This window comes from Ammospiza caudacuta, chromosome Z (genome assembly GCF_027887145.1).
Source record: "Ammospiza caudacuta isolate bAmmCau1 chromosome Z, bAmmCau1.pri, whole genome shotgun sequence".
Taxonomy (NCBI): domain Eukaryota; kingdom Metazoa; phylum Chordata; class Aves; order Passeriformes; family Passerellidae; genus Ammospiza; species Ammospiza caudacuta.
This window is the reverse complement of record NC_080632.1, coordinates 24,707,928-24,732,305: the sequence shown is the minus strand read 5'-3', so window position 1 is coordinate 24,732,305 and position 24,378 is coordinate 24,707,928.

The window sequence follows — 24,378 nt, the reverse complement described above, 5'->3', positions numbered from 1 at the left end:
GAGGGTGGTTAATTCACAGAGAAATGCTTGTGGCTTATGATGTTCCCAGAGCAACACAACTTTACAACTGTGATAATATTCTGGAGCAGTATAATTGCAGGTCTGTTCTGACCTTGCACAGATTCTGAAGTATGTGGCTTTGCACATGGGTGGGACTCAGGACAAGACACGGGTCTTTGGTGCGATCCAGTTTGACTCTTCTTATGTGCTTTATGTTCCAGTCTTAGAATTGTTTTGTTCAAGAAAAAGAAATGAGCACTGGAGAGGAAATCCATATACAAGTGGTTGTTGATCTCAGAATAAGTCTGGTGGCATTCAAACAAAGTCAGCTTCTCATAGCAGAATTAAAGAAAACCTAAACAAATTTTGACAACTGAAGGTGCTGAAAATGTAATTATTTCCCCAAATGTGTACAGAAGGACAGAAGAGCAGCTCAGGATAACTCAGCTGAACAGATACAAAAATACTGGAAATGGGAAGAGCATCTTTGGACACGTCTGTTTCATCATGGGGGAAAAAACTCTCTTGAAAATAACAGGAAGCTTCCCCTGAGTTGAGCCAGTTTTCAGACTGGTTCAAAAAGCCCTCTGGACTTAGTAAAGAAAAAGAAAAAGAGAGAAAGAAAATATATGTAATGATGTCTAAGGCTGTCTCTGATTTGCAGATTTCTGTCATCAGCAGTTGGGATGGTCAAGCCTTCATACACCACACAGGCCTCATTGCCAGCAACAATTGCTCACAGGCACTGTTGAGTAAGGAATCTTGGAATCATAAACTCAAATTTTTGCTTAAGGATTTGGGGGAATGAGCTTGCAAAGTCATGTTAGCATCTTACAGGAAAAAAGATACTCTGCAATCACCCAAAGAAGAAAGAAAGATTTACGTTAAAATTTCTTTCCCTTAGGAAGCCACATCCCAGCTGCCTTTTTTGAGAGGCATTTCCTGTCACTTTTTGACGTTCAATCCTGACATTTTTTGACAGGCAGCAGCAGAGAATAACTGTATATCTATATAAATGTATTTTCAGGAGGGGTAGAGACAAATTTTCTTAGTTATGCTAATTCATCCAGTAAGATTTCACTCATAACAGCTTTTCCTTATTGCATGTTTACCTCCTTGCTGCTCTTCACTGCTTATCTTTAAAACCCTCAGAAATCTGGCATCCAGATTCTTAAGCCACAAACAAGGATCACAGTCACAGAGGCAACAAGGCTGGAACTTGTATTACTTAGTTTTGTGTTCTGTTGTAATATTGCCCAACTGCCAATGACTCAGCTTTGATCTTACTTTGTTTTGTTGTTATGCTTACTAAAGGGAAGAGAATGGAAAAAAAAGGGAAGTGGTTTTCTGAAGAACTTAGTTTTCATTTAGGAACCTCAGGGACATGATCTGATTTTCAAGGTTATATATAGTACGAGGATGTCTTCTTTCCTATGTGTTGCTTTCCCTAAAAAAAAAAAAACAAAAAAACACCACAGTGGTTTTCTGTCACTTTAAAATGGTGTATGCTCATATTGGTGCTCAAAGGGAAACTCCCACCTTAGTATTCCAGTTCCCAATCTTCTGCTCACATAAACATTTATGCAATGAAACAGTCAGCCAGGCCTAAGAACATATCAGCTGAAATGCATCCTTAAAAAACATACTTAAATCTTGTCAGGCTTGAGCTATTGTAAACCAGTGTATGTCCTTCACCTAGCACAAGGAAAATGGAAAATCTGCTGAATTGCAGTGGGCTGCAGCAAGAGATGTGGCTGAGGATTTTCATGGTGATAAGGATTTTCTTGGAACTGAGCTCATACATTCATACACTGCAGCAGCAGAGAGCACCAATGTCTTCATCCTGCATTTGCAGGATGAGTCTTCTATCTATGACACTAGTGTGTCCCAATGTTTCCAAGGGGGCAGTTGTAGTTGACGGGTGAATGAAAGGTGCTGCCTCTCTTTACCTTGCCCCAGAGAGATGTGTAGTTGTCAAGACAGCCTGTTTCTTAATGGGGGGTGGGTCTAGCAGTTTGCTGTTGGGCTCTTATGTCGTAACCACAGCATTCCGATCTTCAGATTATTGCAGGAATTGATGTAACTGCTTGAAAGATTTGCTGTTTTGCTCTTGTTATTCTTGGAGCAAAGCATTCATGCACAGATTGACATAAATTAGGCCAGACTCTGTTCTTGTTCATAGTTATTCCCACGAGACTTGACTGTTTCCTTGGCAATACACATGCTACACAGATTAAGACACTTGTATCAGGGTCTTCTTTTGTACTTTCAGAGCCTTGCTGGCATCAAAGGACCAGGTTTCATTCTTGAGCCCTGTTTTCTGGCTCCTGTCAATCCTTGGCACACAGGGAGACAAGGAAGAGGGGAATAACAGGAAGATACTGCTGTCCATGTTAATGCATGCAGACTCAAGAAAGAAAAGACATGACTGACAATCCCAGTGAACTTAGAATTTGAAATGCTTTCTGTTCACTGGAAAATGAAATGGAACTATTTTGTGTTCCCTGTAAAGATTAAAACCTCTTTTCGTAACCACCAGGAAAATGTTTCCTTTACCGCTATTAATAGAGTGATGGATTCAAAAAAAATGAACAGATGGGATTCTTTTTGGGTTTGTTATTCACCAAAAGGCACATTTCTGCCCTGCAAAAATAATAGGTGCAGTGTCCGTCACTGTCCACAGGGAGGGGAACAAATCCTAGCTCCTAGCAGGAACTGGGATTTTTGCAGAGAGAATGCAGCTTAACCACTCTTAAACAGAGTGATAAGAATCTGTATTTTACTAAACAGACCGAATCTCCTGGCCAAGACTGCAGGGTACATTTACATTTTGTTTAGAGGCAATTTTAACAATCAGTCTGAGACTGAAGGGAAAGAATGATGTTTCTTAAATATCTCTGCAATGGCAACATTATTTTACTGAGTCAGAGGTGTACCTAACTGATAGTAGGATCATGAGCAGGAAATCATGAGAAAACAAGATTAAATTGAACTTCTAAAGCTATTAAGCAACAAAATTATTATGTCTGCTGTCCTGCTCATGATGAATCTAGGTCCAAGCTGTTTCCTTCATTTGTAGAGCTCTTGAGGACAAAAGTGTTCTCCTTCATTATGCCAATGAACATTTCTTTCCTGCATCTCCTCTTACATTCAAGATCTGTGTTGTTTAATCATTTCCTTTTATGCTCTCCAAAAAATGCACTCCTTTCCACCTGTTTCCACATAGACCTGATGCTAGCAATCTGCTCTTCATGACAGGTTAGTCTGTGCTTTGGTCAAGCCGTTTTGCCACTGGATGGAAGTTGGCCCTACCCCTGGCAGGGGTGTGGAACTATATGATCTTTAAGGACCCTTCCAATCCATATAATTTTGTGATTCTATGATCCCAGCTCCTACAAAGAGTATTTGAGGGTGAAAATGTGGTCACTTAATCTGTTCCATGCTTCTTGACATGAGGGGTGGTCCCTTGGCAGAGACATACCGCCAGAGCACACCAGGGCTGTGCTCTTCCATCATGTCAGCTCCTCAAGGGGGATAAACAGAGCAGATGCACTAATTCATAGCCCTAAAGCTCTCCAAATAGCAGGGCCATGTGAGCATGGGACCACGATGAAACTGGCATGGGTAGATATCTGCCTGGGGTGCTTTTGTACTGTGTTCCATTCATGGGGCTTAAAGGGATTTGAGAAAAACCACAAAAGAAAGGTGGCCCTATAATCATGCCACTTTGGAAGTAGCTACAGAGCCTTCACTCTTAATTTAATGTTAACACCTTTCTTTAAGATGTTTGAATGCAGCCACAGTTTGAATGCAGCAGGATGCTGGTTAGCCTGAATTGAGTCTAGTTCAAAGCATCTTCTCCCATGAGTGTTACTGGACCAACAATGGCAATGTGGAAATCCAATTTAAGCTGATCCACATAAACTAATTATACTGACCTGTCAAGCTCTTATGTCATTCTCACTATAGTACTGCAAAATTCCATGATAAGGTCTATTTAGAGAATGATAAATACCAGCATATAGTTTTAAAAGGACCTGTACTTTATCTAGTTAAAAACAGTCAAAATTTCAGGAGAATTCAAAGCAAAAATGAGAAAATGTTCTGATGTTGACAGCTACTGTAGCAAAATAATGTAGCTTTTTTTACATCTTGAGTGGGAAAAATGTCAGCTGAAAACATTACCTGCAAAATCAGCCTGTTTTGTTGAGATGAAAAGGATTCGTAACATATGCTGTGGCTCCACGCTGGAGATTTTGCAAGAAGATGTTTTGCTCAGCTTTCACATGGAAGTGTGACATACCTTTTCTTCATGGATTTCCCTAATACATGCAGAAAGATACTTGTTCAGATTTGTTTGGATCATGTTTGTTTTCCTGGGTTCCTTCTAAAGGAGTTTTGGTTCTGAGTGGGAGACACTTTTGAGTCATAATGACGTGGGTGTGACTGATAATGCAATTGATTAAACATTGAAGAGTGGGCAAAACCTAAATAATTTCTGGCTGGTCTGTAGTGCAGAACTCAAATTTGACATGGTGCTCATGACACTGCAAACATCTGGAGGTAAGTAAATGTGTGATTCAGATAAAACCTGAGACTGGAATAGGGAAGTTACTTGCTGCAGAGATGAACAGTGCTGAAAGTAGTAAGAGGCTACAGTCTTTGAAGGCACAGATGAGAGGAAGAATAATGCTGGGTTTTTTCCATGCAGATATTAACCCAGAGATTGAAGATGACTTGTAGGAAGACATACACTACTTAGCTGCAGGTAAATAGAGTTCAATCAAGCCATATTCTGTTACACAGAGATTTGTTTCTATCCATGGGTAAGGCACACTGGGGTGGTCCTTCCTATGTGCAGTAGCAAAACTTCAGGTAGGTGATATAAAAAACATCTTCTCAGAAAAAAGACTGTAATTAAATTTGTCAGGCAAAGTTTTCTGTCATATTTTTTAGTAAATTATGTTACAGTGAAGTAAAATTGATCAGTAAGAGTTTTCATTTCCAGGATAAAAATATTCCATGAGCTATCTGTTGAAAATTAACTTGTTAAGATCCCCATTTGGCTATTTGCCCAGAGTAAATAGTAATAGTAATAATAATAATAATAATAATAATAATAATAATAATAATAATAGTAGGAAGAAGTAGAATTCAGAAAGCAACTAAGCTGTCCAATAGATTTTCCTGGCCTAGATTTCCAAATAGTCTGGTGTTGCTATACCTTCTTTGCTCGATAACTTAAGAAAGGGGAATAAAAAGGAAAACTAAAGTGACCTTTATTTTCCTTTGAAAGAAAAATACATTCAAAGAATTGCTTCCCCATGATGCTCAAGAGCTCACCTAAAATACATGCACTTCTAAAGTTAAATCATCAAATTTCAGTCCTGAAAATGCTTACGCACAACTTAGGTTTACATCTGTGTTTGTTCTATGGGCTCCAGTGTTAGAGAGATGTAAGTGCTTGAATGATGTTTAACAGGACTGCATGGAGACAGAGCTGTTTACAGTTCGGCTACTGTGCTTCTGTCTCTGGCAGGACTGTGAAATATTACAGCAGTCTGAATTTAAATACTTTGATTCATTGCTCTACTGTGTAGAGAAAATGTCTGTAACTCAGAAACTGAAATTATTCTTGGATAGGAGCTGTCTTTGGATTTTAACAGAAGTGTCAGAAAAAAGCTGCTATAATGTATAGGAGTAGAATTCCAAGTGAACCTTGAAAGAACAACTTGATTGTCTAAAAATATTAAACTGTTTGAAATGATCATGTATTTTTTCTTTTCCTCTTATGAAGAATAGAAAAACCAGTCGGTTTGCAAATGCCTGCTTTCACATTTCAGATTGTGTAAGTGCTGCAGACGTATAGCACTCTGCCTAACACTGCCCCCCAGACATAGGTACCATGTGCAGGTTTTTTTACTCTGGGATGCAATTTGGGATTGTGGAAACCCTAGGTAAGCTGTAGACTGGGGGCAGAAATCAACAACTCTCCATGCACTAATTCATTTTGAACTCATGAGGTTTTGGTTGCTTTTATGTGAGCAGCCTGTGTATTCCTCTCAAAAGTGTACACATCCTTCTAGCGCAGTTTCTCACTTGCTAGCCAAGAAATTTCCACCTTCCAAATGGTGGCTTATCATGCTACAGACTGGAGTGCAAATCTGTAATCGGGGACAAAGCGTGGGTTAAGATCTCCCTTCCATGCAAATCCGAAGTGAAGCAACTTGGTAAGCAGCTGTTAGTAGCAATTAGTTATTGTTATTAATTATAACTATAAGAATTATAAATCATTAGTCATAACAATAACAACAACAACAAGTTGATACATTAATTCCACTAAAATAGGTACTGTGGCACCATCTGAATATCATTTTCTCCAGGAAAGAGAAGTATTTCACAACAGTGAATGGCAAAAGGAGGACATAGCTTGTGACCTGAATATCTGCACAGATCAAGGCATGAGAAATTCTTTGGAGCAGAACAGAGCTGGACAGGAATAGAAATGTGCAATACAAAACCAGCTATCAAACAATTCCAAATCCTTCTCCTGAGTTTTTTTCTAATTTGGTTTCAACTCAGGAAAAAAGTCTCTGAATGAAAGCTTTGTCAAAACCACACATATGGTTTGCATGGATGGGGAGAAGTGAATTGTGGGGGCATCTTAACTTCAGCAAGGCTTTTTCCCCAACATGCTCGTGGTAGCTCAGGAAGTGTTGGCTAGCTGAGAGGACAGTGGGGTGAATTGGGACCTGGCTGAATGGCTGAGCTCAGAGAGCTGTGACCAGTGCCACAGGAGGTGGCTGGAGGCCTGTAGCTGGAGGGGTTCCTCAGGGGTCAGTTCTGGGTCCAGTCTTGTTCTACTTATTCATCAGTGACCTGGAGGCAGGGACAGAGTTCCCTCAGCGAGTTCCCTGACAGCACAGAGCCAGGAGGAGTGACCAATACCCCAGAGGGCTGGGCTGCCATTCAGTGAGACCTGGACAGGCTGGAGAGCTGGGCAGAGAAGACACATCTGAAATTCAACAGAGGCAAGTGCAGGGTCCTGCACCCGGGGAGGAACAACCAGCACAGGCTGGGGGTGACCTGCTGGGAGGCAGCTCTGTGAAGAAGCACCTGGGAGTCCTTCATGATCATGGTGGACAACAAGCTGTCCATGGGCCAGCAGTGTGCCCTGGGGGCAAAGGCCAGTGGGATCCTGGGGTGTGTTAGGAAGAGCATTGCAGGTTAAGGGAGATGATACTGATCCTCTACTCAGCCCTGGTGAAGCACAGCTGGAATGCTGTAAGGAAAACTGGTAAAATCTAATGTAATCTCTAGACTATAAAGATTTTGCAGTGCAATCAAAATTCACACATGAAATCTACATAAGATACAAGAAAAATTAGATAAATTAGATGTGTTCATGGGTATGACTAGCATGAAAGGAATTAAGACTGTGTTGTGATAGGTATCTTGTTATCTTTTAAGCAGTGAACCACTGGAATCTAGACTGGGAAGAAGAGCTGGCTTTGCTTTTTCATCCTCAGCAGTGACCCAACAGATAGTACAAACCTGTTGGTTTTCCCTTATGGAAGTTTACTGCCACATGGAAGGTGGCCCAAATGTAATATGCAGTCATTTATGCTCATTCAAATTTGTTTCTAAATGTTAGATATTATTTTGTCTCCCTTTCCACAGCTCAGGGATACTGCAGGAAAAGGGACAGGGATAGCAGTCCTGCCAACAGCAGGGGGTGAGTTGAATATACAACTGCTGAAGCATCTTCAGGTATGCTGGAGAAGAAGAAGGAAGGGGAAATATTTCAGACCTTTATAAAGGGTACCAGAAAATCGCAGGGCAGCTTTTGAGATGCTTCCAGTTGGACTGGGCCAGCAGCTCCACCTCACCTAGTTGTGTTCAAAGTATCCCAAGAAAAAAAAGTCAGGAAAAACAAAAACTCTGCCTCAATCTATTTGTCTAGTCTTCCTTTCTGAATAGAAACAGGACACAATTCCTCTGACCAATTTAGCTGTTCTGCAACATGACATTCCAGGCTAGTAGGAGACTGTACTGTATTTCCTGTGGTGCTTTCACATCTTGTGGTAGTTCTCTTGCAATTGGGCTGAAATGAAATACATCCTCCCACATATCCACTCTGCGTTCCAGAATAAGAAGGAAATCTCTACAATTTGTCCAAGGATAAGAACTTGCATAGCAGATGTCTAAACTGTCATTGGTCTGTCCAAACTCCATGTTGTAGAATTACTGACTGAATTTGCCAGCTATTTCAGTGTATCACCTTTTCATTTTTCTTACTGTCCTCAATTTCTCTTTTCTTTTAAAGACACAGATAATTGCCATTTTAGTTGCCTGAATGGGACTATGGGTAAGAATGTTTAGCACTAACAGTTTAGAATAATATACTCATGCTTACCAAGCAGACTTAGCACAAGCAGGTGCAGGTGAACAGTGAGCTGGACATGAGCCTGCTGTGTGCCCTTGCAACAAGGAGAACTAAGTGTGCTGAGGCTGCCTTGAAAGAGAATAGCTAGCAGATTAAGGCATGCAACTTTTCCACAGTTTTCTCATCCTAAGGAAGAAAACATTAATCTCCATCTTATGCTTGAGGTGTTTATCAATGTATCACAGGAAAATGTTATTTCCCTGTTAGACAGAGATAATTGAAAAATTAGCATTTAATTGAAAGAATTAGCAGTTCAGAAACCTGAAGCCCTGAAACTGTATTTTGGCTGAGCCATGTGCTTCTCACTTTATGATTGAAATAAACATTCAGTCATAAACTGACATGCTACTTCAAAGTTCAAAAGGTGAAGAACATATAAGTTGGCTGACCCAGTTCAACATCTCAGCTGAGAAGATACCACTCTGCAGTTGTTAATATCAATAGGTAACCAGAAGTGATTTAGTGTTAGGTTTGTAATCATATTCATTTTTCTTGTTTATTTAGACAGTTCAGCTGATATTGCAAGCACAATAAGAACTGGTACAGATATAGCAAGCTCAAACTTACTGAGTTAAATGACTTCAACTTTTCATATGGACACTGAGCCCAAGATCTTTATTTTAGGATTACATATGTCTTTTAAGGAAACATTAAAGTACCATTCTCTTCCCTTCTTCTAGCAAATTTAAGGTGACTACAAATTAAAAAAGCACCTACTGCCCTAATGCTGACTTGGAGCTGACTATGCTTGTTTGTTCTCTTAGGAAGCAATATTTCATCCCAAGGAAAGTGCGAGTAGTATTTTTACTTTTTTAGAATTTTTATGTTGGAGGATAAATTCAGTGAAACAGATGAAGACCAGATGGAATTGCTGGTATTAATATTATTTTTAGCCCAAAATTTAATGTCTGACTGTGACTAGAGATGTTGGTTCAGCTAAAGGTGCGGGAAACCTCATAGTTTCTCAATGACCAAATATAAAAGAAATTTTTGTATCCTACTTAGAATGTCAGTTTATATGCCAAGGCAGAAGTGCTTTTATTATTTTCATAAATAATTTTTGTCCTCTCTCATGTATTTATATGTGGGTTTTTCTTTAAATTTTATTTAGATGTACAAATATTTCAGATTTTTAATGATATTTAATCTGTCTTTCTGGTCAGCCTGAGGAAGATGTTTCAGCAGCTAATTCCACAGGTTGATGAAGTGCAGTATGGGGACACAGCTCTTTCCCATCACTTTTTGACCAGTTGCCTTTCTTTTCTCTTCAAGGCATTCCAGTTCCTTTCTGTTGAAAGAGGACGAAGAAGAGGATATCATAACTTGTCTTCTTGCAGCCTGAAATCTACTGCTCGCTGCTACCCTGTCCTTTTTCTTGTCAGGTTTTGCTTGCAATTAGCCCTTTGACTCAGAGTACTTATTTCTGTACTGACAGCATATGATACAGTGTGTGAGAGGCTGGTTCACTGCCAAAATACGACTTCATTTCATGGCAGGTTTGCTGTTGTATTATATTAAGGAACTACAACCACTGAAATCTGTAATATTTATTTTGGTCTCCAATCCAGTGGTTTTCATTCCTTTCATTCTGTGCAAGAGCTTTTCCATGAGTGGTTTGCTGGCTTGTTTTTGTCTTTCTGGTTGCTTCTAAGCCCAGATGCTCTCTTACACATATATTTCAAACTGACGGTGGCACAGATTCCAGAAGCATCCCTGCTTCTCCCAAGTTATCCGCTGCCATCCTGCACCTGGGAAAGTACTGTGCACCCAGAAGAAGAGTCAGGAGCTCTTCCCAAAATCTCACAGACAAATCCTTCTGAAGACAGCTGTGTTCCTAAGTGCTGAAGTCTCCAGTGATGCAACTGTAGATGACAATGGTGCAAGAAGCACTAGGCCATGCTTAGTGAAGGGGTATGCATGCCCTCTGCACACTTGATATCATTTAGCTTATTTTAACCCCCTTTTGTGCCACCAGAAGTGCACACAGTTCCAGTTCAACAGTTCAGGTAACATAATTTGTTGAACTGCAACACTACAGCTTTGTTCAAATTCCAGGACCTCTATTTATCAACTATGTCTCTGTTTCCATTAATAAGCTTCAGAGATCCTTGCTGGACTTGTTATACCTGGATTTAAGGCATGTCATTCCTGCACAGCCAGATGGGACCTCTCCTGGATCATGAGGAAAGCATGCTAGCAGCAGGCCAGCTACCAAACCCTGATGGCACTGCTGGGGAACGTGGTCCAGTCCTTCCTGCCAGCCTCCAGAAAAGTTGGCAGTCACTGAAGCTGCCAGAGGAGCAGTCCTGGCTGTTCACTGTGTTTTTGCTTAACCTCCCCTTTTCAGGCACCTGTGTTCAAATGGTAATCATGCACCATCAGCTTCTTTTCCAGGTGGGAAACAAGAATTTGGGTCCCCACAGAATGGAGCTCAAAGAGACACTGTGCTCCTTCTGAGAGAGGTCAGTACTTTCTCATTTTAAGAAATGGTTGTCCAATCTCCTGGAGAGAATAAGCAAAGTCCCTGTATCACCATATTTGCCTCATCCAAAGGGCTGATGGCTATGTATGTCCTATAGTTTGGTGAGATGCTTAGGAGGTGGGCTGATGGTGCTAAGCTCCTGCTGGAAAATTGCTGTAGTTAGATCTTTCTCCTATACAGTCCTTGAAGGTGGCGGTTTGTTTTCCCTATAGTGTAAAAATGATGCCTAACCAGTCCCATGCTTCACATAGCTTTTGTTTGCTTTAGAGGTATTGAATGGAACCTGAAGTTTGTCAGAGGAACTGTAATTGATTTTAACATGCCCTGGAGAACATGATTTACCGAAATGCAGCCATCTCGCTGTGACTCAACACTTGTAACAACATATTATGATTGACGCTGATGTTCTAGATTCAGAGGTTCAAAGATATTTAAATACAAAGCTCCCAGTCAGATTAATGAGATCCTGAGTAAAACAGTGTAATCTTTACGTGTTTTATTATTGTTGCAGTGTGTTTGTTAAGTTCATTTTATTGTTCCCCCATTTGCTGTATTGTTTCCCCTATTTTTATATAAATGGTTCTGCCCTCCCCGGTTTTCCCGCCATAGCCCTGCCACTCATTTTGTTGCCATAGTTACTCCCACCATTGGTTCTGTCATTCCCCGATGTTATGTAATTCCTCCTCCCCTTATTCCCATATATGTATCCTGGTTTTTCCTCCCTGGGCCCAGTCAATCACCCCCACTCCTCCCTATTTGCCAGAAGCTTCTACTCACTCGGGGTGATGATTGGCTGTGGTCCTGGGGCCCCTCCCTTACTTTGTATCTAGTGGTTTTTCCCTAATGTCCATTATGTTAAGTCCACTCCCTTTCCCTTCCCTATTGGTCTTCTGTAAACCCCTCCCTGAGATGCCTCCCCCTTTTAAAACCTTGCTTCTCTCCCCTTCTCTTGGTCACTCCCTGGTTGGTCACTCCCTGGTTGGCTTCTTGGGACCTCCAATAAACCCGACTTTACCCCCAGAGAGTGTCAAGCTCCTTTACTCGTCTTGGCAGCAGCGAGACCCGTCCGCAGCCAGCACAGCCCGAGGCCATTAGATGCTAAGGGGTGCTGGCAGGATTGCAGCTGGGTGACGGCCTTCCTCAGCTAGCCGGACACTGACCTCTAAGGCCAGATACACCTTGCTGCATATTATCAAATATTGACAGATCTTTATGGCAAAACCATATGGTGTGGTTATTTGATTTAGGTCAAATTGCCTGAAAAATCAAGTGATTTCAAGAGAACTGGAAATTCATCTTGTTGCTGAACTCCTGCCAGCTGCTGAGTTACATAAGAATAAACTGTGCCTCAAACCCATTTATTCTAAACATAAATATCCTTAGGCCCTGTTGTTTATATTTTTGAATTCTTTCTTTTGGAAAGACAAATGCTTACATACACACACTAAGCCCAAAGGAGACAAACATAAGAACAGCACAGAAAAAAGTAATACCAATATCTGGTTAAGCATCTTTAAATGGCAGCTATCACATTTGCAAGCTGCTTTTTAATGATACTGGACTAAAAGTTTGAGCACACCTTTTATATTAATTACAGAAATGTTGCTTGGATAAAAGCCTCTCTTACTGTCAGTAAATAAAACAGTTTTCTTGGATGTGTTAAAGATGGTATCAAAAACTGTAAACAGAATTAGATGCTGCCTTGAATAAAAAAAAAAAAAATTCTTTTGGTCTTCATTGCATAATGAGGAAGTTTGTGTAAAACACCAACAGGAGAAGCTGATGTTCCTGAGACTAAGATTCAGAACTCTAGATTACTTTCTTCATAATGAAAAGTGATCTGCTGTCTTGGATAAGGCAAAAAGGAAGGTGCATGCCCAGTGGAAGCAAGGTCAGGTGACATGGGAAGAATACAGAGATGCTGCTCATTATTGTAGGGTGAAAATTTGTGTGGCCAAGACTCAGCTGGTGTTGAAGGTAGCCAGAACTGTAGGGGACAATAAAAAGAGTTTTTTCAAATATATTAATAGCAAAAGGCAGTATGAAAATAACATTGTCCTCTTACAGGAGGAGGATGGTCATCTCACAAACAGGGACATAGACAAAGCAGAGGTGTTTAATGTGGTTTTCGTGTCTGTCTTCAATATCCAAGAGGGTCTCAGCTGGGAGACCATTACTGTGAGAATGATCAACTCAGCTGACCCTGACATTGTGCAGGATCTGCTGCTCCGGCTGGATCCCTACCAATCTAGAGGGCCTGAGGGGATCCATCCCAAAATCCTCAAAGAGCTGGTTGATGTCACCACAAAACCTCTCCCGTTGATTTTTGAAAGATCTTGGCAATCTGGAAAATCTTACCTGACTGGAAGCTGATGAATGCTGTCACAATTTCCAAGAAGGGCAGTAAAGAGGACCCCAGAAACTACAGGCTTGGCAGTAGTTCAGTACCATCACTTCAGGGCCTGGAAAAATTACAGAGATTATTCTGGTAGATAGTAAAAAACACCTGAAAGACAACACAGTCATTGGTCACAACCAGCATGGCTTCATGAGTGGAAAGTCCTTCTTAGCAAAATTATTTCCCTTTAGGAAGGAGGATCCACTCAGCTGATCAAGGGAAACCAGGAATTCGATGTGATCTTTTTGAATTTTAGCAAAGCTTTTGGTATTCTCTGTCACAGGACCCTTCTGGAGAAAATGTCCAGCCCACAGCTGGATAAACACATCATGTGGTGGGTGAGCAGCTGGCTCAGGAGTCAGGCACAAAGGGCTGCAGTGAATGGGGTGACATCAGACTGATGTGACCTGTCACTAGTGAGGTTCCACAGGGCTTCATCCTTAGCCCTGTGCTTTTCAACATCTTCATAAATTACTTGGGCACAGGACTGGAGGGGATACTAAGCAAGTTTGCAGATGATACAGAACTAGGCCCTACAGAGAGACCTTGACAAATTATGGGACTGGGCAATTGTCCTGGTTCAGAGCAAATTTGGGAGAGGATCCCCAGTGGGGTTCCTGTAGGAAGAGAGATTCAGTCGGCCCCTTCCCCCAACTGGTCTGGCAGGAAATACCTCCTTGGAGAACATTGGAAAAAAACTGTTTATTAAACAATAAAACCTAAACAATATTAAGGAATAAAACCCCTTGCAGCTCCAAAAGAGATGACAAACTCAGAAAGTCCCTCCCCAGGTTGCAGCTCAGCTCACTCAGTCTCTGATCAGTCCCTCAGGTGCTGGAAGTGCCGCGGCCCAGGCCCGGCCCGGTGGGCCACAGGTGCAGCTGCCGGTGCTCCCCTGGGTGTTCAGTCCAGAGCAGGTTTGAACAGGTCCAAGAAAAAGGGAAAAAACCACAGGCCAGGGAACTTCTTTGCCTCAGCTTGTTAAACTAACTAAAACAAAGGAGAGCTCTGTCCCACTGTCTGTCCCTCCACAGACAACAGTCAGGAGCAGGAATGTGGAGGAGTGAGTGCAGTGTCTGAAAACAAACTGCTGCTTCTTCTCTCCCCCCTTCACTCTCTGGAACACATCTTAAAGGTGCAAAACTTACTATTCAGCATTAACAGAATGAGATGATTGAAGATAAAAGCATCATATAGTCAACCCAGAACAGCAATCACTATCTGTATGAAGTTCAACAAGGGAAAGTGCTGGATTCTGCATCTCAGATGGGACAACCCTGGGTGTATGGACCATCTGCGAATGAGAAAATGGAGAGCAGTGCCATGGAAAGAGACCTGGGGTCCTGGTCAAGGGCAAGTTTGAACATGAGTGAGCAGTGCCCCGGCAGCCAGGAGGGCCAACGCTGTCCTGGGGTGCATCAGGCTCAGCATCACAGCCAGGCAAGAGAGGGAATTGTCCCACTCTGCTCTGCACTGGGGCAGCCTCACCTTGAGTGCTGGGGGCAGTTTTATAACAAAGACATTAAGCTATTAGAGGGCATCCAAAGGAGGGCAACCAAGACGGAGTAGGGACTTAAGGAGAAGCAGTATGAGGAATAGTTGAGGTCACTAGGCTATTCAGGCTGGAGAAGAGGAGACTGAGAGGAGACCTCATTGCAGTTACAACTTCCTCGTGAAGGGAAGAGGAGGAGCAGGCACTGATTTCTTCTCTCTGGTGACCAGTGACAGGACCTGAGGCAACAAGGCAAGTGTAGGCTGGATATTAGAAAAAGGTTTAAAGGTTTTTCACCCAGGGAGTGGTTGGGTACTGTAACGGGGCTGCCAGGGAAGTTGGTCCGGGGGGTTGTTGTGGTTTGAGAGGAAGTAAGTATTCTGGGATATGCTGTGGTCATCAACAGTTGTTCAGATTTTAATATTGGCACCTGGTGGGCTACTGGGGACATTGGCTACGCCTCTGAGAACACGGGTTAAAAAGCAGAGCACTCCCGGGGTGAAGCGACACAGCGAGAGAGAAGGGTCGACCTTCTCAATACGTCTCAGCAAGCTGGCCAGCACCGCTTGCAGCCTGGAGGGCACTGTCCCACTCTCGGTGTTTGGGACAGTGCCTAAGGAAAGCATCCTGCGTTATAGCAGCGATGCTTCCTTGCAGAAAGACGTGGCCGTGTTAAGACTTCAGCTAGCAGGAAATAAAGAGAGTGCTCCCCAGACAGGGCAGGTCCAGGTTTAATGCAGACCCCAGGGAAACCAGCAACCGAAGATAGCGAGGCGGATGGAAGGGGGGGAGGGGGGGGGGAACATGCACTTATAAAGGGAGAGGGGTACAAAGGAGGAGCCCGTCCTTGGGTGAATGGGAATCCAGAGAGACGTGGGATACAGAGGAGAGACATAAAGTAAAGACCAATGAAAACAACTTGAAGGAGGGGGCCCGGCCCTTGAACCAATCACTCTGTGCCCTAGACAGAAGTTTCCAGAGAAAAAGGTGGTGGCAGAGAGTAACTGGCAGGGCACTGGGGAGGGGTTTAGAAAAAGATACATTGATTTCCAGGGAAACCGGGGAGGAGTTGAGGTAACTGACAACAGCAGGGAGGGGAGGGAGAAACAGGGCAGAACCATTACAGAACAGGGGGGAATGGAACGGTCCACCTTACACAACACAACACCGGGGGAAGATCTCTTGGGTTTGGGCGAGGGAAACAGGTCAGACCCCCCCTGCCCAGCTGCTGGCTGGGCGGGGGGGGGGAAGCCATGCAGCTGGGTGAGGTAGGCCTGGCCCGAGGGTGGAAGGGGGCAGCCCTCCCCGCCAGGAGACAAGAGACACAGAGAGAGAGGGAGAGAGACAGACAGAGAGAGAGAGAGACAGAGCCTGTGCCAGTTTAAAATGTGCTGTTATGTGCTGGCAGCACAGCCCGGCCGGCGAAGGGGGGAGGGGTGCAGCGAGAACGTGTCCGGCCGCTTGTGGGAGGTTTGGGCGGGCAGAGTCCGAGCTTTTAACCCTTTTTTTGGACAATGAAGACTTTGCAGAACATTACCCTTTCCTAGAAGAGAGATAGAGTTGAAATGTGCAGCGAGGTGGTAACTGGCCTTCTAGGTCAGAGTCCGGCTAGCTGAGGTTAAGGCCGACACCCAGCTGCATGCTGCCAGCACCCCTCGGCGTCATAAGGCCTCGGGCTGTGCTGGTTGCAGACTGGATCGCTGCTAAACGACGAGAAGGAAGGAGTTGGACACTCGCTGGGGGCGAAACAGGTTTATTGCAAAACCCATGATGCAAACCAGGGAGTGATGTACCAGCGAATGACGCAGAACAAAACGTGCATCAGGGTTATAAAGGGAACGGATGGATCCGGGAGGGGTTTACAAAAGACCAATAGGGGGAGAAGAGGGAATGAGCTTAACACAAATGACATAGTGGAGAGCCCAATAGGTACAAGGTATGGGAGGGGCCCCGGGACCACAGCCAACCACAACCCCCAAAGAGGAGAAGCTTCTGGAATACTAGGTGGAGTGGGGGGGGGGGGGGGGTGATTGACTCGGCCCAGGGAGGGGAAAAAGCATACATATAAGGGAAAAAGGGGAGGAGGAATTATATAACCTAAAAGATTGACAATACAACTGGCAGGGCTGTGGCGGGAAAACTGAGGAGGGCAGAACCATTTTACACAAAATGGGGGGGAGCATATACATAAAATGGGGGAGGAATTAAATGAACTTAACGAACACACTACAACAGAAATGGAAGAAGGAAATGTGCAAGTGTGAAGGTCTGGGCAAGTGAAAGACGTCGGGAGAGTAGAGAAGAATCTTAGGTGGGAAGAGATGATGGAGTGGCCCTAGCTGGACTCTTCTTGTTATAGCCGTGGACAGAACCATGTTTCCTGTGACACAGAGCCTGCATCCAGGGGGAGGCAATGCCTCAGAGCCAAGAGGGTTCAGTGTTGGTGCCCCTCGGCCCCAGGGGGTGAAATTTAGGGGGGACAGGTGTCCCAAAGGTGAGACTGTGCCCTTTTTTGGGATGGGACAAAGCATCCTTAAAAGGACAACCCTAGAAGCAGCCCTGGTCCATGTGCAGTGGTGAGAGCACTGGGCATGGAAGGAAGATGTCACAATGGCAGATGTTCTCCAGGCAGTGCCTCCAGTGACAGGAAACACACGAGGTTTCAACGGTGTTTCCTGGGGAAGCTTATGGCACAAGAGGGACTCCTCACTCCTTGATGAACTGAGAATTGGTTATCTAAAGGGTGGTGATGGACCAAGAGTTGGTGATTTAGGGGATGGGTGTATTGGAAATTTGGTGGGGGAAGAAGGAAATGTTTTTGGAAAGTTTTCATTTCCATGTGTGTTTCTTGTTACTTAGAGTTGTAGTTTAGTTAATAAAGTTTTCTTTATTTCTAAGTGGGGGCCTGTTTTGCTTATTGCTTAGTCATATCTCACAGCAGACACCAGGGAGCATATATTTTCATGGGGGCACTGGCATTGCGCCAGTGTCAAACCATGACAGCGGTACCTGACAGACTTCAAGTTCTGTTCGTCTGACAGAGTTCAAGAAGCATTTGAACCATACTCCTGGGCACACAATGTGATTCTTGGGGATGGTGCTCTGCAGGGCTGGAGTTGATGATCCTGGATGGCCCCTTCCAAGTCAACATATTCTATGATTCTGTGATTTAATTGCTGAACAGTTGCAATATTTTGAAAGAGAAGAATCCTTTACAAAAATAATTTTGTATTTGTTTAGACTCATTCTATTTCCATCCTCCTGTTGTCTCCTCTCTCCTTACCACTGGAAATCGTAGCTCCAGCATGGAAACCTCAACAGATGGCAGAACTTCTCTTCTGAACTATGGCATCTTCAACAAGGATTCACACACTTATCACTTGCTTCTCCTCCCATTTCCTGCTCCAGCAGAATGAAGATGAGAATTGTAAGTAAAAAGGTGAAGATCACAGGTTGAGGTAAGAACAATTTACTGGAAACAGCAATGAGATAAGAAAGCAAAAAGTAACTGAAATAAAATAAATTTTAAAAGTATACAAAAGAGAGGGTGATTTCACAGGCATAAATGCTCACTGGAGATCCCAAGACAATGAAACTGGCAGATGTCTTCCCTCAACCCACCAAGTTTGTTTGACCAAAACCCACACAGAAGTCCAAAGAATCCCTTCCCTCTGCCACTGCAATGACCTGAGGTGGTATAGAGTAAACTCTGTGTCCTGGCCAAAAGCAGGACAATGGGGCAAAAGGCTTTACCTACAGCTGGAAAGCATGGCTTTGTACTTCAGCCAAGCTCACCTAACAACGTGCCCCTGGTGGAAGAGGCGCTAATAATCAAGCTGCACCTCCTTTATCAGGTGATAAATCAGGTGATAAATCAGCTCCTTTATCTGCCAAACCAAGTAATCATCTGCCAGCTGAGCTAGGGAATGAAGCAAAAATATTAATTTCTTTTAAATCACAGACTTGATTTCCCACACATTGGCTAATGGAAGTGACTCCCATATCACACTTAGGTACAGACCTAACTGTGGTGTCCACTCAAAGCTGATGCCATCAAGAGAGATTGACTAGCTCTAACAATATGTACACCAAGAATAATTTGTACCATAAAAGCAGCAGAACTCCGTTCACTACCTGTGTCTTGTCAGGGAAATGTAAAGCACAGAAGTAAAATCACTGTTCTTAATGTTATATTGAATTATTGTAGCAGATAATATCTTCCCTGCTGTCATTTCTCACCTCTTGCCTATCATGGTTCAATATGATGTAGTCCTTAAAATGCAGAGCAAAGCCTCAGAAACAGGGGTGGTCAGAATCTTGATGACTCAGTTCAAACGTTTCTCAACTTCTTTGACTGTTAGGAAAATGAGCAGAGAACAGCAGGACAACACTTTCTTCTCAACAAACTGTGTAATAACGTGAAATGAGACTCATTTGGAAGAAAGAATTTATGCATTAAAGTGTTATTTTAAATTTTATGGTTAAACTTGCATTTCTCTTGGAAGTTTAGTTTCTGTCTTTTGATATTTTTGCATTGCGTCTATCCCCTAGTAGTCCCTCATGTTAGAGCAGCTCACTTGCTTCTGGCTAATTACTTGGTGATCTTTTAGGAAATGCCTATAACTCAAGAAAATAGAATTATTTCTTGCCTGCCAAGCCTTTCTGTGGTCTGTGTATTTCAACAAGGTGATATTAGCAACCTGTCATAGTGACATAAACCTTCATCCAATTCATTAAACCAACTTATGACATATAAGGGGATAAGAAGGAAAAAATGTCACCAGGATCAAACTTGATATTTAAACTTTTTAATAAGGCAAACCAGAATGACATTCTTAAGGCAGTTCCATGTTGCCATCTTAACATCCACACCAGATCAGTTAAATTGCAAGTTGCTATTGATAGCCATGGTATGTTCAGAGAGGTTGACAATTATGTTGTTTTGAAGATGTCCCAGTCTTAGCAGATGGTATTTGTGTGAAGTGAGGTACTGGATTTGCCTTTAATTTCCTTGCAGCACTTGCTATGGTCTGCGGGTTTTAACAACTAGCAGGGAAGTAAATTTCAAACAAGCCCCACCCTTTTGCCCCACCCATTCCAATATTGGAGGAACAATGAGGAGAAAATATAAATTGGAATAACAATTTACTAAATTTGTGATAGCTTGTGCAGTATTAATGGCAAAAAGTTTATAAAAGAGAAAGGCACCCACAAAAAGTTATTCACCATTGGGAACAGAGAAAGAGGCTTCCCAAAAGCAGCGCTGCTCACGTGGTATCCAGACGAAGCCAATACATTGAAAGAGCTCTCATGGCTTAAAATCCTTTCTGGACACCAAGTCTGAAAAAGCCCCAAAACAAACTATAATGAACTGGGACAAAACAACCCCCTTGGTAGCTAGATCACCTGTGTTGGGCTGCCTGTGTTTCTCTGGACCAGTGTGCTTGGTTGTGCTCAGCAGTGCTCACCCAGCTTGACTCAGTGCTGGGGGCACACACTCTGCTGGGCTTGAAGGGGAGGGAGGACTGGGGGCAGAGGGGAGGCTGGGGCCACCAGCTGATCCCAACACCTTCTCTCTGGAGAGAGTCAGGCAAGAAGGTGAATTTCTGGCACTTGGTTCTTTCTGATGAAATTTTGTCCCCACCAATGATTAAGGTGGTATGAAATTAAAGAGCCTGAAAAGCCTCAACCCCTTTTCTCTGTAACCGGGACATATGGTTGCAGTTTTTGTATCAGTATCAGCTCCAGCTTCCATTACTGGCAGCCTCTGTTCTGTAGAGATACCGTGGTATATTCCTCAAGGAATGCAAGGTTCTTGTAGCATTCCCACTTGCTTCAAAGGCAGCTCAGCAGGGCCCGCCAGACCTCTTAAAACAGCAAACATGCAAGAATGGAACTCCTGATTACCAGTAAAAGCAAAATAAACAAAAAGATGCACTCTGGCTGACTCTAATGTCACATTCTTGAGAGAACGTATCATGCTGTTGAAAAAGTCCCAGGATATTTTAAACAGGTTTTATTCAGAAGGAAAACATGATGAATAACATGCAAGGATATTCACTTAGACCCTGATTCATGAATTGCCCAAATAAAAGCTGTGATAATATTCATTAAGGATGGTGAAAAGATAAGGATATCTTTTTTACTTTATTATTATTTTATTTTTATTCCAAACTGTTATACTTTATTTTTATTCTGGCTTCATTTGCACAAAACTAGCTTCATTAAGAAATCTTTCCAACAAAGCTTTTCTTAAACAAACCGTCCTTTTGTCAACTTCTATCAAGATAAATATTTTCTCCTTGTTCTTAAGGCAAACCTTCCCTCTCACTGAGACTGTTGCAGTGTAACAAGCCTGCATAATCCACTATATGAGAAGATCTCCAATGTAATTTGCATGATGTTGAGCAGCATAAAATGACATTTCAGGCAGAAGTATTTGAAACATTCTGGAGAGTAGATTTTGTTTTTCATCCAGAGGAGGCTTGCAATGAACCAAAACCAGAAGAGAGTGTTAACATTTAGGTGAATAGTGACAGTGATGGTAATGGAAAAGGGTAAGGTATGAAAGGAATGAACAATTATGATAATTTTGTTTGTTTCTTGAAGGATGAGATATTGTGGATGACAGAATACAAACATGCTTCTGCAAGTAGTTATTCCTCTATTTCCAAGTAACCTATTACTTGTCATACATGCATATTTATAAAAAAAAGTCTGAGTCTATTTTCTTATGTGTTTGCAATAGCACATGAATTAAAATAGCACACAGATTAGAAAAATAAAACTTTATTCTGTAGATGTAATAGGTAATGATACTCAGTTGCTGCTGTAGCTGACAGTAGACATTACTGAAAACAGATCACAATGTAAAATAACATCTCTTGACAGACTCATGTACATAATGTCTTTAGGTATTCAGAAAAAAGCCAAAAAAAACCCCCAAACAGTTCACTCTTCTACATCGCACACCTTAAGAAAGCAAACACTCTGATAGAAATCTATCCATGTTTTAAGGACTTAAGAACTATGATTTAGATGGCTGGAGCTCCTACTTGACCTCAAGCTTTCTCTGACAACTCGACCAGGACACTTACTGTCTCATCAGTTTCATTTGTAAAAGGAGATGATCCCTCTTTCACATTTTTATATTGCAGGCTTAGGGATGAGCAGAGGGAGAGCAGCCCTGTGAGAACTTGGGGGTGCTGGTGGGTGAGAGGCTGGACATGACCCAGCCATGGGCACTCCCAGCCCAGAGAGCCAAACGTGTCCTGGGCTGCATCCAGAGCAGCGTGGGCAGCAGGGGAGGGAGGGGATTCTGCCCCTCTGCTCTGCTCTGGGGAGAGCCCACCTGGAACCTGCATCCAGCTCTGGGCTCCCAGCACAGGAGGGACATGGAACTGTTGGAGTGAGTCCAGAGGAGGCCATGAAGACAATCAGAAGGCTGGGGCACATATTCTCTCCTACAAAGACAGGCTGAGAGGGTTGGGGTTTTTCAGCCTGTGAACAGAAGGGTCCAGGGACACTTTAGAGCAGCCTTCCAGTATGTGAAGCGGGCCAACAGGAAAACAGAAGGACTTTTCACAAGGGTGAGCGGCTTTAAACAGAAAGAATATAGTTTAAGACTAGATATTAGGACAAAAATCCTTTACTGTGGGGGAGGTGAGGTACTGTAACAGATTGCTTCAGGAATCTGTGGATGCCCCATCTCTGCCAGTGTTCAAGGCCAGGAATATTGAGAAACCTCGTGTAGTAGAAGATGCTCCTGCTTGTGGCAGTGGAGTTGAAACTAGGTGATCTTTAAGATATATTGCAATTCAAATAATTTTATGGTTCTATGATTCTACGATATTTGGTTGGCAGAGTTTCTGACACAAGAAGCAAACTCCATGTTGTCAAATGAAGAGTCCCATATGAATGTGACTTCTAGGGAGGTTCACCATGTCATATAACACCTTATCCTAGGATACAGCTGAATAATTAAACTTTTCAATGAAAGTCAAGAAGAGAGTCAAAATGAACAGTGGCAGTAATATATTTTAAGATAATATTTTTTACACAGTTCAATCACCATTGCATCTTTTCCTTACAGTATGAATACATAATGCTGATCTATCCTACACCATTGCCATCCCAGCAGAAACCTCTTTGACCCTGCTGCAAGATCAAAACCTGCTGTTGCTGCCCAAGAAAATCCCAGCCCAGTGCATTGAAGAACAGTTACTAGACCTACAGGGGTAGCAGCTATCTCACCAAGAACTTTCACAAGCCTGGCAACAGCACCAGCCAGCTGCCAGAAGAAAACAGCAGGCATTTTTCATTCATGCAGACCAATTGAAATGGGCCTTTTCTTTTGGCTTGTACAAGTCTCTGGACATGTTGTTTGCTACAGATATTTTGCCAGATCCATTCCTGCAATTTGACTCACTGAAAAAGGACGGTGTTTATTTCTATTAGGAATGGTAGTGGCCAAATTCTTACCACAGCTGGATATGGCAGGGTGGTCTTGTTTTTTCTCTCTGCTTCTCTACCCTTTATGGTTTCAGTTCAGTCTGGAGAAAGTGTAAGGAATATTGGGAAATGATGAAATACTTTTTCAGAGGTAATCATCATGCAAGCCAGGACAGAATATATCCTCTGAGATCTTCAACTGGTGTAGCTTGTGCTCATTTGACTTATAAATTTGGCTGTGCAAGAGGAAAATAGATAGATTTCAGGCTGTCTTATTTAATAGAAGCCCACTGACATCTTTGAGGGCTATGTTGGTTTTGTTCTTCTCCAGTGCAAGACCAGACCTATATTCTACAGATAAAGGTTGACCTGCAAAACTCCTTTCCCTGTGAAGTCTTGAGATTTTTGTCTACAGAGGGTGGTACTTCAGACAAAATGTCATAGCATAATTTTATCTATCTTTGTGCTATCAGTCTTGAAATAAACTCTGTTACCATATAGATTTATTTCAGGAAGTAAAATAATGCAAATGTTAAAAAAGAACTAGTGTGCTTGAAAGCTTATGTATTTTTCCAACTTTATCAGTTGCTCTAGTAACAGACATTATCATTCTTTTTCCTCCACAAACCATGCCTTGTTTTTTTCCTTACTTTCTTTGCTATTGAAAATGTACAAAGAGCAGGAGATGGTTTAAAGGGAGATTAGGTAGCTAAAGTACTTCCTTCATATAGATATATTTTTTAGCTGGGCCAAATGCATTCCACTGATGCAGTATGCCATTTAGCATTTCTTTCTTTTGCTGTCTCTTAGTTGATTCTCTTTCTGCTCAGCAAGTCTTAGTCTTGTTCAGATATGAGCACTGACTGCTTTTATACTAGTGTAGCTATTATTGCCACAATACTCAGGGCATTTGAGTTCCAGGGAGAATACAGATTTATTGTATAGCTTTGGTAGGTACTGTAACACAGTTATGTTTGTTCCAAATTTTTGGCTAGTCTTTACTGGGTTAAATTATCATATTCTCTGTCAGAACCAAGAGTCCCCTAAAGAGACTTAATTTGTGGCAGAAACAGTCAGAAAAGTAAAAAAAATTCATCTGTATGAAAAAT